The sequence below is a fragment of the Lepisosteus platostomus genome, chromosome 5, assembly GCF_059453375.1.
Source record: "Lepisosteus platostomus isolate fLepPlt1 chromosome 5, fLepPlt1.hap1, whole genome shotgun sequence".
Classification (NCBI taxonomy): domain Eukaryota; kingdom Metazoa; phylum Chordata; class Actinopteri; order Semionotiformes; family Lepisosteidae; genus Lepisosteus; species Lepisosteus platostomus.
This window is the reverse complement of record NC_142615.1, coordinates 25036108-25057830: the sequence shown is the minus strand read 5'-3', so window position 1 is coordinate 25057830 and position 21723 is coordinate 25036108. Positions and strand designations below refer to the sequence as shown.

Sequence of the window (21723 nt, the reverse complement as noted above, 5' to 3'; positions counted from 1 at the left end):
AAAGCACTTTGTATATAAGTGTAAGCAATTATTATTATTATTATTATTATTATTATTATTATTATTATTATTATTATTATATGTGCAGTAATCCACTCGGATTAGTATTTTTAAAAATGACTATAGAGAGCCATCTACAGGCGAAAGGCGGCATAACATCATAGCAGCAGCACTTAAGGTGGAACAAAAAACGCGAGTAAGAAGCTGGCGAATAAGCAGCCAACTTCAGCCTCGTTAATGCAACAGGATTGGGTGAGGTAGAAAAATATTTCTTCCTCTGAATCCTAACATTTTTATCGGTGTTCTAGGACTTCTCGCCTCAGATAAAGCTGCCAATACATCACTTATTTCTACTCCATCAATATCAGCAGTGTTATCAGTACTGAGCCCTAAGTGTAGGTCCTGTCATCATTTAAAAACTTGAACGTATCGACTGCATTCACCTGAAAAAATCTGATAAAATTGAAAAATACATCGGAAACAAATTTGCACTGTTTTTTTTCAGATCCAGAAGAGAATCATCATGAGACTCAAAACAGACCTGTTTTTAATTCTTTCCAGGAGGAAAGATTATTCAGATGCAAACATGGGTCCAAAATCAATGTACTCACCTATCGGTGTTGCTTCTTCAAATCCTTCAACTAAACGTCGGTATTAAGGGATGATATCATACAAATTTTGGTTTTCTTTTAAAGCACTTTTTTAAAAATATGAGCCTCTATTATAGTTGTCTTTGATCTTTCGCAAGGTATAATAGACCCCCTTGTGCCCTCCGCTAAAATATTATAAAATACAACAATCTTTATATATATATAGAACAGCATTTATGGTTACATCTATATTAAAATTAAGATAAATATACAAAAGTATTGAAATACAAATGTACAGTCCTAACATAATCATGCTGTCCAACTGTCTTTTTCGCTTTTCAAGTTCTCCAAAAAATCTGTGTTGTAATTTTAAATATTTTAACTAAGGGTGCAACGAGAGTATAAATGAATTCTCCCGCCAGCCATTTGAAGGTCAAAGTCCATGGCTGAATATGATTCCCTTGAATGTTGGCCATGACTGGTCATTCCCAGTGATAATGAATGTACTCACTTGTTTACTTGTTGTAGTTTGACAAACAAAACAACTGCATTTCCTGCAAATATCAAGTGGGTTAAGGTTTTACTAAGAAATCCAATTAAGTAGAATAATGAGAAACGGGCTCAAAGCACTAACCTTTCAATTAACAGCTCCCAGAGACTCATGTGCAACCCTTTTCTCCATTTGTAAGCTTTTGGTAAAAAAAAGACTTTATTCTTGCCGGCCTGTGATATTTGTTTTGCACTGATAAGCAAGATCTGTGTTTTATCTTTCGCAAGCTGTATGAATTTCATGAAAAGCAAGTTGTTCTAGAAAGAAAATGAAAACTTGCATTTAACAAAATCAAGCCACACGTGATCATCCATAGTGATACATTCTATAAGACAAGACAGGAAGAAAGGCAACACTGGGATTTGAACTCAAGATCTCCTGTTTAATAGGAAAACGCATTAACCAAATCAGCCAAAGTGCTGTCAGAGTATTAACATCATGTCTGATGTCAGTGATTGCAGCTGATGAGGAGGATCGCTGGAGGACAGTTCACTGTGAACAAGTCAGCCTGCATAATGAGGGGAAGAGACCGGCCTCTGTGATGCACTATAGAGTTACACTAACCTTCTGCCCTACTGTTCTCTGCTGCATTCTACCCTAGCAGATAAATATTGGTTTCCATGCGTGTAAGATTTCTTTTTTTTGTCAAATATTTTCAAGCATATTTTTGCTGTTGAAAATAAGTGGTTTGTGGTTTTGAGTGTTGTGTTCCTCTTCCCTTAGTGTCACCCAAAATGATACATTGTGCTTTGGCAATTCTTCAGGCTATAGTGTTTAGAGGAGCTCAGTTGAATTAGTGTGCATAGATAAAGTATTTATTTTCCTTTTAATCCTTTAAAGCATATTACATTGTCAATACATTGTATCTTTCTTCCTACTAATTGTCATCATTTTTTTTCTGGCTTAATCTCTTATCAGATATTTCAGAATCTTCTTTAAAAACTAGTAAAAGAAGTGGGACACATTCATGCACACTAAAAATACGAAAGGGAAGCAGGACACAGTAACCACCAAACATCTTGTAGATTACGAATGTGCCTAAAATATTTCAGTACTTTAGAGGGTTCTGCCATTTTTGATGTTGTTCTGTGCCTGACTGATTTATCACACGTGTCATTTAAATCTCCCGTCATTTCTAAATCAGTCTGAAGGCCTTGCAGTAAAGAGTGCAATTCATCCCAAAATGCCAAGTTTCCCACTGATGATACGTACAAAGAAATTAATGTACATTTTACCCCAAAATCAACCAATTTAAAAATCAAATGCATCCCTCCTCATCTGCAGTTGGAGAGAATAATGTCAGAATAAATACAGGTTTAAAAGTCAGGAGCATTGATAGTCCTATTTAAAATTTTGCTAAAATGCTCACAATATATTAAAAAAGTTCTATAAAATGCAAAAATAATTAAAACATATTAAAACAAGGTAAAAATAATAGATATACAGTTATAAAGATCAGGAATTATCAATTTGAAGTTACAATCCACTTACAATATGCCAAAAATGGCAAGAATATGTAAAACAGGTGTATAATTTTCTTTTTAAATAAAACAAGTTAAAAATAAATACTAAATACTTTTAAAATTCAGGAATGTGATTGGCCAGATGCTTACGATGAGTGTTGTTGGTGTTTCGTGTGATTTAGCGAATTGAAAAAATATTAAATTTAAAAACGGCAATAGCTCGTATGAAAAAAATAGTTTGTAAGTATCTTTGTTGTAACAGCTGCACCAGAACTACTGTATTCATATTCAGCAGAAAAGTACCTGAACTTGACTGGTTTATATTCAGTTATGTGCATTGGGAACAAAAGGGAGACTTACTGTACGTGGATTTTATTAGGTTTTATGAATCAGAAAATGTATTTTTACACGTTTATGCCTACGAGCAGAACTAACTTCCTGCTTTCAGCGCTTTTATTGTTTCTGCTTGTAATCTCGAACAGAGAAACTCAGTACTGACTCACAGAAACGCCCCTGAGTTTCTGTGTTTCTGGGATTCAAGAGGGATGTATGAAGACAGTAGAGGGGAGTTTGTTTTTTTTCCCCGCTGTAGAAGGCGGTGTGACGAGTCTGGAGATAGGAGACGCACATTCCGCACGGGGAGCGCAGAGCAATGAGTTTCACCTGCAGCTCGCCGAGTCCTGTTCTATATAACCGCTGAGCCCGGACACACAGAGTCTCCAGCCAGTGTTGGAGACTTACAGGGTTAAAGCCTAGAAGTTGAGAGTAGAGTTTGTGTACGAGTATAAGATTAAGGTAATAGGGTTTGGTTTGTTTTTTTGTTTGCTTTTGACACATTTGTAACGGCCATGGCGGCCTGTAGGGTCGGCATGCGCCGTTACTTTTGCGTGCGTTTAGTGTATAAGAGAGGTGAGGGCTCGGCTCACTCGGGTGATATTTCACGGTTGGACTTTTCAAGGAAGGTGTTATAGAAAGAGTTAAAGGTTAAGGCATTAGATGTCAATTGTTTAATTACTTTGCCGAAGGGAATTGGTTTTGACATTAGTTTCAAATCGGCAAAGTTATTTAATTATGTAATTTGGAGAAAAATAGAAGAGAAAAAAGATGTGGGTCTGATTAGAATGTTTGAATGGCAGAAGCTGATGGATCTTTCTAATACGACTGTGATTGTTTGTATTTTTAATGAGATGGTGATGATGGTAGATATTGTGACATGGTTGTTTAAGTATTGTTTAGTGAAAGGTGAGCCTCAGAAAGTCTTGGATGATGATGGGATCTGGAACTGTGCATGGAGAGTACCTGTTTCGTTGCATGAAGACAAAAATGGTTATGGTGGATTTAAACACATTCCTTCTTTGATTCGATTAGGTGAAAATAGAGGCCTTGTGTTCTACCAAGGGCAGCCAAAACTGCAGGAGGTGTGGGGAGCTGGGTCACTTTGTGGATGCCTGTACAAAGGTGGTGTGTGGTAAGTGCAAGGAAATTGGACATGCATATATTGAATGTACAAGCGTGAGGAAATGTAATCTCTGTGAGTGTGAAGGTCATGTGTTTAAAGACTGTCCAAATTCCTTTGCAAATAGAACAAAACTGGGAAGACCAATGCAAAAACAGGAAGAGTTTGAAGAGGTATTTAGGGCTGGAGCAGTGGTTCTGGATCAGGAACTGGATGTGGTTGACGTTGAAGAAAGTAGTGGAAAAGAGAGCGAGGGTTCAGAATGTAGTGAAGGAGATGAGGCTGAGGTAGAAGAGAATGATAATGATGTGGAAAGTGAGGTGGACTCTGAATTGATTGGTAGCATCTCTCCTGATCGTCTGCCACCCGTGGAGACTGAAAGCGCTCAAATGGAATGTACAGAACAGAGGGTGCAGTCTAAAAGGTCTGCTGAGACATCTGATTTAGAAAGTGATCTAACTCCGAGTGGAAAAGTGAGGGAAGATCATTTTCAGAGTCCTCAGATGGCAGGTTCTCCCATGGGATTAGATCTCTCCAATCCTACTGATCCAGCTTTAGAACTAGAGACTCAAGGAGGGCAGGTGGAGAACCATCGTATTGATGGTGGGGGTGGTGGAGGAGGAGGCAAGGAGAGCAAATGGAAAAAGAAAAAGGCCTGTATAGTAGGTGTCACAGACTGAATGATTCTAGCCAGAGCTTTTAGTCTTCCCTGGTCTACCTTTAAGTATGGCTCTGAACATTGTGTCCATAAATGTGAGAAGCATTCGATCCAAGTTAAGGGCAAGGACTATACTATCATTTGTGAGTAAGGTAAATGCTGATATTATGTTGTTACAGGCGTGTGGATTACCTTTTAAAAACAGCTATAAGGATATGGAAGAACTGTGGACATTGGGCCCATCACTTTGGAGTGGGTCCAATGAGAATAAATCTGATGATATAGCTGTTTTAATTAAAAATAAGATGGTAGAGGTACGTCAGTACCTCGTGGTGAAACCAGGGAGAGCACTGGTGTTGTATCTGTGTTTCATGAATGTCAAATTTAAACTTTTAAATGTGTATTGTCCGAGTTGCCCACTTGCATTTTTACTTGCACAACTGCAGGCTTAACCCCCGTTTTTTTCTCTGACCATTGTTTACTGTCATGTACACTTGCTATTCAAAAGGCTGTTACTGTGGGGAAGGGTGTGTGGAAGCTGAATATTTCACTTCTGGAGGATGAGGAAGTGAGGAGCAGGTTCAGGGAAAGATAAGGAATGGCAGTCTTTGTATGACCTGTTTGGCACAAGAGCACAGTGGTGGGAGGAGGTGAAGGAGCGTACAAAAGCATTCTTCATAGAGATGGGGAGGAGAAAACAGGCTAGGATACGAACGGGTTGAAAACGGATTACAAAAGAGATTGCAGAGGTATGTTAAGTTATTGGAAGAGGGGTGGGACTTCAGTGAGGAAATCAAAGAATGAGCTTTTAAATCTCTCTAGAGAAAAGATTAAAAAAAATCATGTTTCAAAGCAAAGTGAAAGAGCTTGAAGAAGGTGAAAAATGTACAAAATTCTTTTTCAAGAAAAGGGTTGCAGAGAGGGGACTAATGTCAGCATTGAAGGGACGAGAGGGGGTTTTGCAAACTTGTATGGAAGACATGTTGACTGTAGCTGAGGATTTCTATGGGGAGTTGTTTGGAAAGAAACAAGTGTCTAAGGATTTGTTAGAAAAATTTGTGCAAGTCATTCCAAAGAGTGTAAAAGACAATACTGCGTTATCAAAAGGCCTTTCTGTAGAAGAGTTAATGGAAAGTTTGAAGACCTTCAAAACGGGTAAAACTCCAGGGTTGGATGGTCTACCCATTGAGTTTTACAGGGCCTTTTGGGATATTTTAGCATTGGATCTTTTAACCATTTTTAAAGAATTTGAGTTTTTAGAAGAACTGCCGGACAGCTTTAAGACGGGAGTTGTGATCTTACTATTCAAAAAGAATGATCGCATAGACCTGGCAAATTGGCGACCGATAACTTTATTGAATTGTGATCTTAAACTGTTTTCCAAGTGTTTAACGCTTAGATTAAAATCTGTCCTGAGTGAAGTCATTCATCCAGATCAAGCTTGTGGTGCGGCAGGGAGGAGGATCACGGAGAGCCTAATACTGATTAGAGATACCATAGGTTATGCGAGAGAGAGGAATATTGGATTAGCGGTCTTAAATTTGGATTTTGAGAAAGCTTACGATCGTGTCTCTCATGAGTATATGTTTAGAGTACTACAAAAGATGGGGCTTTCAACCAGGTTCCTCACTTGGGTAAGGTTATTATATAAGGGTATAGGAAGTAGAATAATGATTAATGGAAGCATGTCAAATGTGGTTAATGTGAATTGCGGTGTTTGCCAAGGCTGTCCGTTATCCCCACTCCTTTTTGTTTGCTGCATAGAACCACTGGCACAAGCCTTAAGAATGGAGAATGGGATTGAAGGCATTAAAATCCCTGGGAGTGGAGCCCAAGAGGTGAGAACTGCACTATACATGGACGATGTAAATGTTTTTTGTACAGATTATAAGGGAGTCAGAAATAGCTTGGAGGTGACAACTCAGTTTTGCGGCGCATCAGGGGCCAAGCTGAATAAAAATAAATGTGTGCTGATGCAATATGGAAACTGGAGTGAAGAGGAAAATGTGGGAATCACAATTCTGGAGGTCAAAATGGGAGAGAGTAAAGAGGGTGGTTGTAGGAAAAAAAGGTGGAAATGGGTGGAAAAGGCATGCCTGAACTGTTCACTTTCCTAATGTACAAATATGTATCATTACATTTGTCTTTAGTGGTAGGGAACAGGGGGAAAGTATCCTTTACGTCTCGCTTTTTGTGTGGTTTTTATTTAAGGACATTGAAAGTTTTAGAGGTCCCTTTAATAGCACCTGTTGCTTTTAACCTCCCATATTCATATTTTATCATAAAGAAATTAAGGGAATGGAATTTGGAAAATGAGGCACTGGATGTGTTGACAAGTGCAAGAAGGTTGGAACTTGTTGTGCAGGGTAGAGGTGCAGTATGTCATATTCGTGGCCTTGTGGCTGGGGATCCCAGCCATGTTTGGAAAAGGGTTGGCCACACGGTTTTGTTGAACAGACACAGAGACATGTGCTGGTTGATTGCACATGAAGTTTTACCAACAAGGGCTGTGATGCATTCGAGAGGCATGGGGAAGACCTCAAGGTGTCCAGTGGAAGGATGCGGACAAGAAGAATCCATCCGGCACGTCCAGTGGGACTGTGGTATCGCAAAAGAGGTGTGGACATTGGCTAACAGCTGGATAAGGTTCTTTCTGGCTTGCGGTATAAGTGACCCCCAGGTAGTGCTCTATGGATATGGACTTGAGAAGCTATCGAAATCGGAAGAAAGCAAAGCCTGGCAGGTCATCTGTTGCCTAAGGGAAGCTTTATGGAAGACTAGATCTACATTGGTATATAGAATGGAAAAAATTCGGCCTCTGTCAGTGATACAGAAGCCTGTGTCTTATTTGAGAGACTACATTTTGATCCACCGGAGAAGATTTGGGGAGAAAGAGACTGAGAGGGTCTGGAAGTTGACATTATGGCCCAAGCATGTTGCAATCAAATGGTGATAGATCACAAGTCATGTTTCAGCAGGTCATGTTGGAAACTTTTTTTTGTGATACCTCTTGCCTTGCACAAAAACTGTCTAGTGTTTTTTATTCTTTAATCTTTGCTTTTGTATCTTATTTAATTTTATGTAGAACTTAATAGTGTAAGTTGTTATCACTTGTGTATCAATAAAAACTTTAAAATTTAAATTTGTGTTTTTTTTTATGCAGAAGCTGGGATTCTTTTGCTTTTATAATAATAATTATTAGTGGATTATTGGAGTTAGTGGTTACTATGCTAAACTGGCGCAAATGGCGCTTCTATTTCTTCTCTCTGCACAAACACTGCTGGGCAAAGCTTAAATTAAAACCCTTTTTCTGAAACATTGAGTGTGAGGGGTAACAGGTGGAGTTTAAAGCCAAATAAAGGGCTGTTTTGGATGAAAGCAGTAGATTGGGTCTGATCGAGCTCGTTACTCGTCACTCACGCAAACTCCATACGTGCGGTAAAGAGAAGAGTACAGATGCAGCCATTCAAAATGGGTGGGGTATTTCGCGGCATACCCCGGTGGGCGTGTCGCGATATCATGCGGTTAATCGTGTCATTTGACGTCACGCCGGAAACTATCCGGAGTCACCTTGTAAAACCGCCGGGGGGAGCTTAACCTCTCATGTACAGCATTTGAGCCTTTAATTTTGAACTGTGTATTACAGCATGTTAATCATCAGTCATTAAAATGTTGGTCTATTTTATGAAAGCAAGATTGCTCAGTTGGACAAAAGTACACAACCTACCTTTATCAGAAATATTTATGCATCAAAGCCTTTACCGAAGATATTACTAATAGTATTAATAATGGATGACTTTGGACAAGCTGTATACTCAAAGTATAATTTCTTTAGCACATTTGTACAAGCACTTGGAATCTGTCCAAGCCATACTTTGTCAGGCATTTTCTTTTACTTCAATGGGCATAAAAACTCCCTTGCTTTTAACAGGGCGTTTCATAATTTCTAACTACGAAAATGATTTAAAATGCAACACTTATCATTCAACTAGAGCTCAAAATATCACAAGGATCCTCAAGAGCACAGCCAAGACTGTATTAAAAGATACTTGTATGTATGAACCCTTTCTTTTCCGTATACCAGATTTTATGGAATCACTTCAGAAGGGTGTCAGCCAGTTAGATTCCAGGAATCGGTACTTTAAAGGAAAAATACACACCGGTATTCCATTTCTCCCTAACGATTTTAAGCATCCAAGTATTTAACTACCATGTGAAATAGCATGTGATAAAGTGGTAGTTTTAAGCTTTTCTGCTAATATAATATGGAATCGCATATCTAAAAAATTGAATAACGATATGATTATATTTGTGTACTGTGACAGGGCTGCGTAGGGCTGTTTCGCCTCTCTCTTCATGCGACTTCCCTTGTAGCCCACTGGTCTATGTGCCCGATTACCAACTCCCGGGTTGTGTGTTCAAATCCAGCTGGTGCTGGACTTTTCTTTTAACAAACATTTCTTCGAAAAAATAGAATAGCGATAGTATGGACAATCAATTGAATTTATTTCAAAATATCACAACATGATTGATTCTAAGTCATTTTTGATAACAATGAATAGTCACCTTCTTCCCTTCTGACAACGGTCCCTGCTTCTGCTTCCTGCTTCTATTGTGTGTGTGTGTGTAATAGAGTAAATTTTTATAGAGAAATGGAGGCTGGACAGTATGCTTTACAATATAAACATTTATATTGATTTAAATCGTGTTTTGATTTAAATCGCAAACACGTTTAATTATATGTGTTTTTTTATCATAATCAGGCTAATGCAACATAAATTGATACAGTATCTTTGTCTTCTAAGTATCTTAATAAACTTTCAGCATAGCTTTCTACCCGTTTAGATTTATATTTCTTGGGATTTTGGGATCAAACGTGGAAGGATTAGGTTGTAATCGTTTTTATTTTTCAAATACGTTTTAGAAAAGTGTAATCTATACCTGCCCAGACTATACGCCTTCCTAAACCCCGCCTTTCACTCCTGTCCTGCTCTTCCCCGCGCACCCCAGCTGGGCGCTCTTCGGCTTCTGCCCGGGACGAATGTATATTTTGATATTTACACCCGGCGCGGCACCGAGGGAGCGTCTGCATTTATAACTTTTTCTTTTTTTTTTCAGCATGGAATAAACCTGTTACTTGATTCATATGGATGCCCGATTCCGCCAGGGATTCAAAACATTTTTTATTTCTTTTATATTTATTTATTTTATTTTTTATTTTTTTAATCGGGTATCAAAGGGAATAGGCAGTATAACCCTGTTCATGCACAAACTGTGGCATGTTACATTGATTTGGGTGTCTCCTCTTGCCAGAAAGCTCTAAATTGCATTTTGAGCGCAGTTTTTGACTTTTTTTAAATTGCATTTTGGGTGCGGACAGCACATACAATGGTTAATGAACTGCACCAAGAAATTTAGAAATTTAAAATTCTTTAGGTGTGAGGGTAGGAGTGGACTGCAGCAGGCATAATCAGCAAACCAGGAAAACAAAGAACAGGACAGGTGAGACGTGTATCCAGAAAGCGAGTGATCAGAAAAAGGAAATGGTGTTACGCCCAGGTTTTCAACCCAATTGTTTTAACTTGCTAATGCATCAGACACATTTCCTGGCGTATTGTGTTTTAAATAAAATAGGAGTGTCTTTCCCTGGCATTAGCTCATCTGTATGGTGTAAGTTTTATGTGTACCATACCATACAGTATATAGGTACAGAATTCAAGCTGCACCACTGTATCGCTTTGGTAAGGAGACGGACAATGACCAAAATCACGAAGACTCTCTCGCACCAAATAATGAAGATGAAAAGAAACGGGAAGTCAACACGGGACATTGTACAGCAGTTGGCTTCGATGGACATCTTCGTTTCTGAAAGCACAGTGAGACGGCATTATAAAGGGAAGAGGAGGCAAAGAGAATCTAAACCGAGGACGATTCAAAGGTAAATAAATTTCTAAAAATACCTTTCTTGCATGTAAATACAACTACGCACATTATTTTTAAAGCTAACTACTGATCTCTTTTTTTTCAAGTCCTATTGTGCGAGCTATCGCCAAACTGACCGATGAAAATGATGAGCTACCGGCGATGCAAGTCCAAAGACGGCTATGGGCTGACCTCGGTGCGAATATTAGCCCGACATCGATAAGAAGAGTACAAAGAAGGCTTGGATGGAGATACAGAAAAACCAACACATGACCCATGATAAGGCTAAAAAACAAAGAGGAAAGACTCAAGCAAGCACTCCAATGGATTGAACAGGGGGAGGCATTTCAGGATGTACTTTTCACCGACGAAACAACAGTGGCTCTGGAACAGTTTTCAACAATGGCATTTTGCAAAAAGGGGAGATATGTGGACAAGCCGAAGCCCAAACATCCACTGAAGGTTCACGTCTGGGGGGGTATATCTAGAAGAGGCCCGGGACCACTTCTTATTTTCGAAGGAATTATGGACCGTGTATTCTTCGAGGAAGTTGTGGTCACACAGCATGCTGCCCCATATATCAGGGAGCAGTTTGGATCAAGGCACCGTCTCTTTCAAGACAACGATCCGAAACACACAGCAGCAAGGGGGAGGCTTATAGCAGAAGGAGTGAACTGGGTAAAAACTCCAGCCGAAGCCCCAGATCTAAATCTGATAGAGATGGTTTGGCATTCGTTGAAAGACTACGTTCGGAAAACTGCTAAGCCCGGCACAAAGCAGGAACTGATCAATGCGATCTATAAATTCTGGGAGGAAGAACTGACCGAACAAAATTGTAAAAATTTTATTAACAGGCTGTTTCGTGTTCTTCCTAGGATTGTTGACCGGGGCGGGGGACATTCGGGAATGTAAGTCTGAGAAAGACAGTCTCACATTTATGGACAGTCTGTCCACAAACAAAACATTCCTGTTAGACAAGAGGAATTGAAAAAAAACAATTTTGTCAATGGAAACCGGTGTGTGTGTCTCTCTCTGCTGGATGTCCCTCTCACTCTCTGCTGAATGAATAAAAGCATTTTATTAAAAATGCTTTTGTGTTTGTCTGGTATTTACTTTGGTCCCTTTTAACTGTTTTTCGATCTACTGTATTGCTTTGAGATGACACTTTTAAAGGTGATATGTAAAATAAAGTTTTTTATTATTGTTATAGAGAAACATGATCAGATTTTCCCTGCTTCAGAAAAAAAGATCTAAAGTGCTACACATAACTTTCTTAATTCGATGTATTTAAAGCAGTGAACTACTGTAGGTGTAACATAGCATTCAGAAATACAATCGAGAATAGTTTTGTGGTGTTTGTTTAGATGAAACGTTCCTAAAACGTATAACGTAACAAAATTAAAGATGATTAAAATCTGTAATCTTTCCACTTGTACTGTATGTCATCGGAAAGTTTCTGCTTTGTGTAAGGATGGTATCAAAAAGCAATCTTAAGTGGTGAGAAAGCTGTGTTCAATGTATTTTATTGACTTAAAAGTAAAAGGAGATGCTTCATATTGCTTGACTAATTTTAAAAATAAGTTATAAATGCAGACGCTCCCTCGGTACTAATATTTTAGTACTTAGTACTAAGTATTTATTTTAGTACTAAAAATAAGATACACTCTACAGACATTCACAACGGCGACTGTCAGAAGATAGGACACAGCGGCTCAGGCACCCGCTGAATGGAAAAGGGGCACTTTAATTTTCTGTATGGCTAATACTAAAGCCAATACTAATATTCAATACTTTAATATTCTTTTCTGTATGTTTAACAATAGTGGGTACTGGCCTTATTCGTCCCTGCTCCCGTTGTTAGGTGTTAATGTGTTGTTAAGTGTGAATTTGTACCTGTTTCCCTGAGGTCTGGCTTTTTTTCTGGAAAACCATAACTCTGGTCTTGTCCAGATTGACTGTCGGCGCCCAGGTCTGACAGTGCTGCTCCAGCAGTGCCAGGTTCTGGCGCAGCCTCTGTTCTGTGGGCGACAGTGGGACCAGGTCGTCTGCAAAGAGCAGGAACTCGATTTCCATAATTAATGCAGATCAGTAAATCAAGGGACAAAACAACTATTGCGCCCGGGTCGTCAATGGGCTTTGACGTGCTAATGCACGGATGTGGCAAGCCTCTAATGTCTCCCGACTTTGGCAAAAGGCACCCGCCTTTCATTGGAAGACAATGAACATTCTAGCCATACATGTGAATATAGCATAAATACACCAAGGGATTGGGTGAGCTCCCATCACAAAAAAAAACTGCGAACCTGCACTACAGCGACCACAGTACAGTATGGAGACCAAGACCTTTTACGGGAAGAGACGGGGTGCTTCTGCCGCCCCAGCTTCCAAAGAGCGAAGGGTAAGCAAATACAGCAAACTTCATCTGAAATACTCGATTACAGCGCATACAGTATTACAAGGTATTATTGCCGTTTTGAATTTTAAATTCAATTATAATTATTTCTTCGTAGCCTGTTCTTCAAGAAAACACCGCACAGGCGAAACGATCTTCGAAATCTACCACCAGGACAGTAAAAAAGAAAGCGGTAAGAGGGAAAAAAAGAAAAGTTTATTTTGAAGTCTGTTCCGCGACTGATGAATACTACTGTGTGACTTTATTTCTTACATGAATTATGTTATTTTGCCACAGGCCGTGGGTCTCTGCTCTTGGCCACTGGCCAGGGTGCCAACCTGTAGAAGCAGCACCTGTGTGGAGACATTTCGGCAGCAGCGGGAGCGGTACGACGCATTACTGGGGAGGACTGGAAGGCTAGAGACACTCCTGAAAATGCAGACGAAGGAGACAGCATGTTCCAGCAGTCAAACAGTTGAGCAGCTGTCTCCCGAAAAGTGCCTCTCCCCGCCGCGCAGGTTGCAATGCCTGGCGGAAGCTCTGCCCCCTGCAGAGCACACACCGCCTCAGGACACTCCATCCCGGCCTCTCCGCTCACCACCGCGCAGGAATCTGTTGATGCCGTCCCCACCGTCTATCTCCCCCCAGGAAGCACAGCGGAATTCACAGACGCCAGTGGGACGAATAATTCTCCCAGATGTCCAACTGCTACCCATCACTCAGGAGATGGAGGGGGGGTTGTACTTGCAGTGCATCGGCATAGACGGGAAAGCAAGAGCCGACCGCTACGCCGCCCTCATGTTTCGAAATCTTGTGACTTTTGAAATTTATTGGGGGTGGACCACGTCTGTAAATTTCGATGGGTCCAGAGGCAAAAGTGCCTTGCCTTGCAATCTCCGGGAAACCATTAGTAGCATGGTGAATCGGAGATTCTCAACCCTTACTTTGTGCGACTGGAAAATAATTCGTGATCGGATCAACGAAATGCTTCGTAGAAGGAGGTGCTCTTTTCCTCTCGTCTAACAGTCTGTCCACAAACAAAACATTCCTGTTAGACAAGAGGAATGTAAAAAAACAATTACGTTTGTCAATGGAAACCTGTGTGTGTGTCTCTCTCTGCTGGATGTCCCTCTCACTCTCTGCTGAATGAATAAAAGCATTTCTATTAAAAACGCGTTTGCGTTTGTCTGGTATTTACTTTGGTCCCTTTTAACTGTTTTTCGATCTACTTTTTTGCTTTGAGATGCCACTTTTAAAGGTGATATGTAAAATAATGTTTTTTATTATTGTTATAGAGAAACATGATCAGATTTTCCCTGGTTCAGAAAAAAAGATCTAAAGTGCTACACATAACTTTCTTAATTCGATGTATTTAAAACAGTGAACTACTGCAGGTGTAACATAACATTCAGAAATACAATCGAGAATAGTTTTGTGGTGTTTGTTTAGATGAAATGTTCCTAAAACGTATAACGTAACAAAATTAAAGACGATTAAAATCTGTAATCTTTCCACTTGTACTGTATGTCATCGGAAAGTTCCTGCTTTGTGTAAGGATGGTATCAAAAAGTAATCTTAAGTGGTGAGAAAGCTGTGCTCAATGTATTTAAGGGACTTAAAAGTAAAAGGAGATGCTTCATATTGCTTGACTAATTTTAAAAACTAAGTTATAAATGCAGACGCTCCCTCGGTGCCACGCCGGGTGTAAAGATCAAAATATACATTCGTCCCAGGCAGAGGCCGAAGAGTGCCCGGCTGGGGTGCGCGGGGAAGAGCAGGACAGGAGTGAAAGTGGTCAGGGCGGGGTTTAGGAAGGCGTACAGTCTGGGCAGGTATAGATTACACTTTTCTAAAACGTATTTGAAAAATAAAAACGATTACAATCTAATCCTTCCACGTTTGATCCCAAAATCCCAAGAAAAATAAATCTAAACGGGTAGAAAGCTATGCTGAAAGTTTATTAAGATACTTAGAAGACAAAGATACTGTATCAATTTATGTTGCATTAGTCTGATTATGATTAAAAAAACACATATAATTAAACATGCATTTGGGATTTAAATCAAAACACAATTTAAATCAATATAAATGTTTATATTGTAACGCATACTGTCCAGCCTCCATTTCTCTATAAAAATTTACTCTATTACACACACACACAATAGAAGCAGGAAGCAGAAGCAGGGACCATTGTCAGAAGGGAAGAAGGTGACTATTCATTGTTATCAAAAATGACTTAGAATCAATCATGTTGTGATATTTTGAAATATAAAAGTCAATTGATTGTCCATAATATTGCTATTCTATTTTTTCGAAGAAATGTTTGTTAAAAGAAAAGTCCAGCACCAGCTGGATTTGAACATACAACCCGTGAGTTGGTAATCGGGCACGTAGACCAGTGGGCTACAAGGGAAGTCGCATGAAGAGAGAGGCGAAACAGCCCTACACAGCCCTGTCGCAGTACACGAATATAATCATATCGTTATTAATTTCTTGAGATACGCGATTCTATATTATATTCCCTTTTAATCAAATTCTAAAAGTATGCTTGTTGACTCCGGTATCACGTTAGTTAAAGACTTCGATGCTTAAAATTTTTAGGGAGAAATGGAATACTGGTGTGTATGTTTTCTTTAAAGTACCGAGACCAGCCATATACTGTATGTTTAAGTTCCAAAATTAATATCGTTTATGGCCTTCACACGCGTTGCAGTATGCTCCTATTCTTTTTATGCTCAGGCACTAAGATTTCCCTTCAGTGGTAAAATTCCATATTCAATACTTAAACGGGCACATATTTAAGACATTAAATATACATATACATACTGTATACAGTACAGTTTGCATACGGTAATATGTTTATGTTCCTAAATCAATCTCTTTTATGAGCATGTGAAAAGCATGGTGGATCGATTCTCAAAAATTACTGTACTTTGCATGATTGGAAACAAATGCGTGATTGCGAAATGCTGTGGTGTTACTTTTACAAAGACGGTCAATAAAAAAAAGAATGTGGACCAGGGCAATACTTTGAGTTTACACTTACAGCTTGTCCAAGGTCATTCATTATTACTACTATTAGTAATATCTTCGTTAAAGACTTTGATAGCGACAGCTCAAACATGAGAGGTTGAGCTTTATTAGCTCCACCTTGCCGAAATTCTGGATACTATTATTTTGCTTGCTGTATTATAGGTGAATTTACGGTAACTAGCAGTATTTACCGGTAACTCGCGGTAGACTGCGTACAGAAAAAAACAAGTGTTCCTCTGACTTAAGCATTTTTTTTTAAGGCAATACATTTCTTTAGCAGGGTGTGCCTTGTGTTTACTTTTCAGAACTTTGATTTTCTCTCTCTCCTGTATCAGTAGGAGTGTACATTTCAAATTAAGTTATTTTTTAGTCAGTTCCAATGTCTTCCTTTCAGTTCAGCTCCACTTGTGCTTAATAAACATTTGGAACAAAGTTGGAGCTCAGCTCATCTTGTGCTTAATCCAGTTCACAGGGCTCAGCACTGTTGTTGTACTATTTAGCCCGAATTGCAGGGGACTGTGCATCAGAACATTGCATCTGATAAGTAGGTTAATTCATAGGCCATGCTAATTACTTTCTCTTGTTTAAAATTAGTCAGGAAATTTAGTTTAAATATAGTTTTTAAATGTAAGAATTGCATTGAGGCTACAATTCACCAAATGAGGGATACTCAATTGCAATAAGTCACAAAACAAATGAGAACTGCGGCTGTGGGCTTGAGACAGGACACTACTGTATTGATTTGACATTCATTTATTTTTAACAGAACTTAACTGAAAATTAAACTTATAAAACTACCTGAGCAAATATATACAACAATTATTGTTCGTCTGACCTTCTCAGAATCAGTTCCAGCATCTTCCTTTCAAAGTGGGGAAGTGCTTGCTGGCGTGTTGTTTTGCTAACTCATGCTTATCCTTTATAACGGTATCTTCTGACACCTTTGCACTATCCAACTACATTACAATACCAGCACTATAACAGGAGTCATAAAAACACAAGAAGCCACATTGAACGAGTCATTGGATCACAGCCACAGGACAGAAAAGGGACTGTAAACCATCATAAATCACTTTTAAGATGCCGAGTTTTTTCCTTTAACATACTTGGGTGCCACCTATTTCCTCCTCATCCCTGCTTTCCTCCGATAACCACAAATACGGAGACCCATCACTAAAATATTTAACAAATCTATCCAGTTGACTCCTCGATTTTATAGAACACATAAAAGCCTCACGCTACATTTATATAAATAATAGCTTAAGTTCTGTTCTCTTCACTCCCTAGCACCTTAAACTTCACAGCTACTAGTAATGATTAACATTCAACATAATAAGTAAGTGTCACTTTTGTAAATACCCACATTTATTAATAACGAAGTTGATTAATGTGGTATGAGTGTTAAGCAATTTTAATTAAATATTACAATGTTTCCAAGCGACGGACGCATAAATTCAGTACGTGGTAACGATATTATTTCCCCTATATTCTGGAGCCTTCTAATGCGATTCTTCGTTACACCAAGTACGGTACTAAGTTGCTCAAGCCATATTAAGAGGTGGTTTAAAATAATTCACTAGTTTAGTCACTTCTAGAGGGCAACAACTATTACTCTGTGTTCGTTGCAATTGAGAACAGGTTTAGTACGGTGCTGGACTAAGCACAGCAGCAACGTTCGTTGCAATTGGACTTAAGGTGGAGCACAACTTCAGACCACAGCTGCGTACTAAACACGGGTTGAACGCCTGTTAGTACTTCACTTTCAGTTTGTTGCAATTAACCCCTAGACTTTGCACTATGAAGGTGTAAATCAAGCTCAAGCAGAGACAACCCATTAATGGCTTTCATAACTTCCATTAGTCTCCACCTCTGTCTTCCCTAACTCATTCTTGATCTTCCTAAACTAGGCGTTTAACTGAAATTCAGCCCAATGATACTGTTTAGTCTGAGAAAAAAAAATATAATAAGCTCTATTCCTGACAGCCTGAAAAGAAACACAGATTCCTATAGCCTCAACTGAGCAAAAGAGTCCGTTTCTGCACCTTCTGAAGTATTATTTTAAAAAAAAACACCAGCACTGGCTGGAGAGGCTGTGGGTGTCCGGGCTCAGCGGTTATATAGGACAGGACTCAGCGCGCAGCAGGTGTGACTCATTGCTCTGCGCTGCCCATGCGGAATGCGCGTCTCCTCCCTCCACACGCCACCGCCTCGCTAAACCGCCTTCATACTCCCCAGCGGCAATAACATCTCCATTTATTAAATTTATTCTTCCATCTTAACCCAGAAAACTCCTGGGACGTTTCTGTGAACCGGTAAAGCTCTCTCTGTTGGTGGTCACAAGTAGAAACAATGCACGAGCTGAAAGCAGGAAGTCAAGCACTCCTCCCTCACTGTATATCTGGGTCCTGACTTCCGAAAACTCCTAAAAGTGAATTCCCAGAAAGCCATATTAAAGTCTCCCATCCGTTCGTTTCAAATACATAAATTAGATGAGTTTGGGTACTTTTATGATGTATTTTAATTGTTTGGCACTGTACCTTGTTAAATATGTTACAAGCAAAGTTTATCAACTTCATGCGAGGTTTTGCGTGGATACAAAAACATTATATGATATCTATAACACACGTGAATAGTGAATCTGAATTAATCAGAATGCCTCGCAGCACCAGAATTGTTATTTGCGTATTTTAAAAATACATCTGGTGCATCTGAAGACAGAATAAAACCCAGAACTGTAAAAGGACGACAGACCATTAAACTGTCTGGTGATATTGCTGCATGGGGCGCAAGATCACAATAGAACACGTTATTGTAAAAAATGTTTACATTCGTGAATTAGTATTTTTTTTAATTATACCAAATGTCCGTTAAATAATGAATTACGTTTATCAGACCATAAACACTATTATATGAAAAAGAAAAACATTTACTATATATGCATTTAACTTGCTTTTTTAAAAAAACATGACAATACGGTAGATAAAAATTGTTGTTCAGCGCTCTTGTATTAAATATACTCTACCAGCCTTTTAAGTCATGTGTCAGAAATAAAGTGTATAAAATTCGCTAAATCAAACAAAACACAAGCGCTACGAAAAATAAAAAATGTGTTTATCCTGCAATTTTATCTTGCTGAAACGTTTTTTTTTCCTGTGGCACTAACGGGCTAACGGTTAGGATTCCTGGTTTCCTGATTACATAGAAATGTGTCTCTCTTGTCTTACGGTGTCCAAATGACCAGTTCAGTGTAGAAAGGAGCAGCGTAAAACACCGGGGTAAAGTTAGCTTGAAGTTCGAAAACGATTTTGCCACGCCTGTAGCGTTTACACGAAACCTCTTAGAATCGCGAGAATACTTGCTTTGTGCATAAAATACATTGTGAATGCTTTCTCAGCCTTTACTTTTTCGTTTATATTACATTTCTTGGACCAAGCACGAATAGTCTTTTGTCCATATCTTCGCAACGGAAGCACAGAACGCCTTCAAACCAATTGCATTTTAAAGACCACGACGTGGATATTTCCACAGCCTCTACATCAAAGTATCAGTGAGCTAATTATCTTTTTTTAAACCTCCGGTTTTTCATCGATGCGTAATTACGCACTAACTGGAACCCGGGGGACCGCTGTATACACAAGTTCACAACGCGAGAAATACTGTTCAATACGGCTTCATGCGAAAAACCCGTATATGACCATAGGCAACAGAATAGCGCAGTCTCAAATTACTCAGACTGTAAGCACGGGAATAAAGCTTTGTCTGAATTCTGAAACCCTTCCTTTACGTCCTGTTTTCATTCAGGTAAGAGTCAACTTAATACTACTGACAGCAGGAAGATGAAAATATTCTTTACTCAGCAGCTTATTAAAAACAGCTCCCATGATGTTCATACCGACTTTTTACACAGAACACTGACACAGCTTTGCGTTCTGAATCTCTTTTTCTCGTGTGTTTATTTAATCTGGCACAATGTACTGGGATAGGGGTATTCTGTTCACAAACCAATATCATTTAAACCACAGCACCCACAATGCTGCAAGTAAGTGTTTTGCACACTAAGCAGAGAGCGATGTCTTCCTCGTTAGTATAGTGGCAAGTATCCCCACCTGTCACGCGGGAGACCAGGGTACATCAGGACATGCATTGAAGTGAAAGCAGGATGCGCTGCGACATCCACTGTGCAGATCCCGCCACACTAAGAGGTGAGTGGGTCTGTTCGATCACAGCGCTAGGCGAACCCCCAAACAGTGTGCGTGGCAACAAACGAAACGGGCCTGTTTCCGCCCGGTTTCGATCCGGGGAAATCGGGCCCAGTAGTGGCGGGATCTGTACAGTGCATGTCGCAGCGCTTCAATGTGCTTCCTGATGTCCTACCCCGAGAACAGAAAAGACAGCATCCACAGCAACAACAGCTCAGGTCTCTGCACAGGAGCTAAGCTGCCCTCATCTCCTCTGCTCTGCGGCTCCTGCGGAGTGGAGTCCCGCCTGGAGCCGTGTTTGCAGACGGCGGCTCCCCGCGCCCTGTCTGTGCGTCGTGTCCAAGAGCTCCTGGGAGGAAGAGAGAGCCCTCCCACTCGGGGGCTTTTCCACAGTCTATGTGAGGAGGGGCGGGTGTGTCCAGTAGCTTATCGAGCGGAAGCCTGGGGCGGCGGAGAGCTGTGATCGTGCAGACCTTGAGGTGTCACCTCTTTGTCTGCTTTCCCGCCCCCCCTCCGCCCAAGCTCTGCTCCAAAGTAGCCCGGCAACCCCTCACACCTGCACGTGTCACAACCTAAGGTGCGGTCATGAGACACCCATGGGGTGTCGTTCTGTTCTTGCTAATTGTTTCCTGCCCGTCGCAGGCAGGAGTCCATGCGAGGAAGATGCGCTGGACAGAGCTCAGAGGGCGCAGCTGGGTTGCTTTCCTTCTGAGTGACGTTCCTGCAACACTCTCCCGCTACTCTTGGTGCGCTCATGCCACAACACAGCAAGGCTGGAGCAGGTGGCTGTGGGCTTTGCGCACCGCCGAAATAGCTCAGTTGGGAGAGCGTTAGACTGAAGATCTAAAGGTCCCTGGTTCGATCCCGGGTTTTGGCATTTTGTTTCATCGCGCCCTTTGTTCCTCTCTCCAGCGCCACCTGCCTAAAGTGACGCGTCCCTTTCTCAGCCCGAAACGCAAGCGAGACACCAGCAGCGGTCCCTGCAGGTTTCCGTAGTGTAGCGGCTATCACGTTCGCCTAACACGCGAAAGGTCCCCGGTTCGAGACCGGGCGGAAACAGCCTCGTTTTGCACGCTCCTGTACTTCACAGAGGTCTTGAGCGACCGGTCATTTGTTCCCAATGTATTTCCGGTGCCTTCGTGCACTCTTGTACCAAACGCACGTTCCTTCTGTACGCGGAGCCGATCATTTGCAATTGGGCTGTGCCGACAGACCAGGACGAGCTCTGTCGGCTCAAAAGCAGCGCAGGACCTGCAAGAACAACAGAAAGATTAGCATCCAGCGGGGGCCTCTTAGTGAGCCCAAGAGCTCATCAAGAATCGGCTCCAGCAACAGGGCTGGGCGCATTGTTCCATTCTCCGCCCACTCTCGGTGTAAACAAGTCCCTCCTGGTCTCTGCTTGAAATGCACTTTCCTGCGTTTGCTTTGGTGTAACTGGCTTCCCCTGCATGGGTGAATGT

General features: G+C 40.5%; 2 non-coding genes across 2 annotated transcripts; both read left to right on the top strand.

Annotated features, from left to right (window-relative positions):
* The first annotated feature begins 21067 nt into the window (after positions 1-21067).
* On the top strand, positions 21068-21140 carry trnaf-gaa (transfer RNA phenylalanine (anticodon GAA)). Its single transcript has one exon. It is a non-coding gene; the product is annotated as a tRNA-Phe (tRNA).
* A 109-nt stretch (positions 21141-21249) lies between these two features.
* On the top strand, positions 21250-21322 carry trnav-aac (transfer RNA valine (anticodon AAC)). Its single transcript has one exon. It is a non-coding gene; the product is annotated as a tRNA-Val (tRNA).
* Positions 21323-21723: the final 401 nt, after the last annotated feature.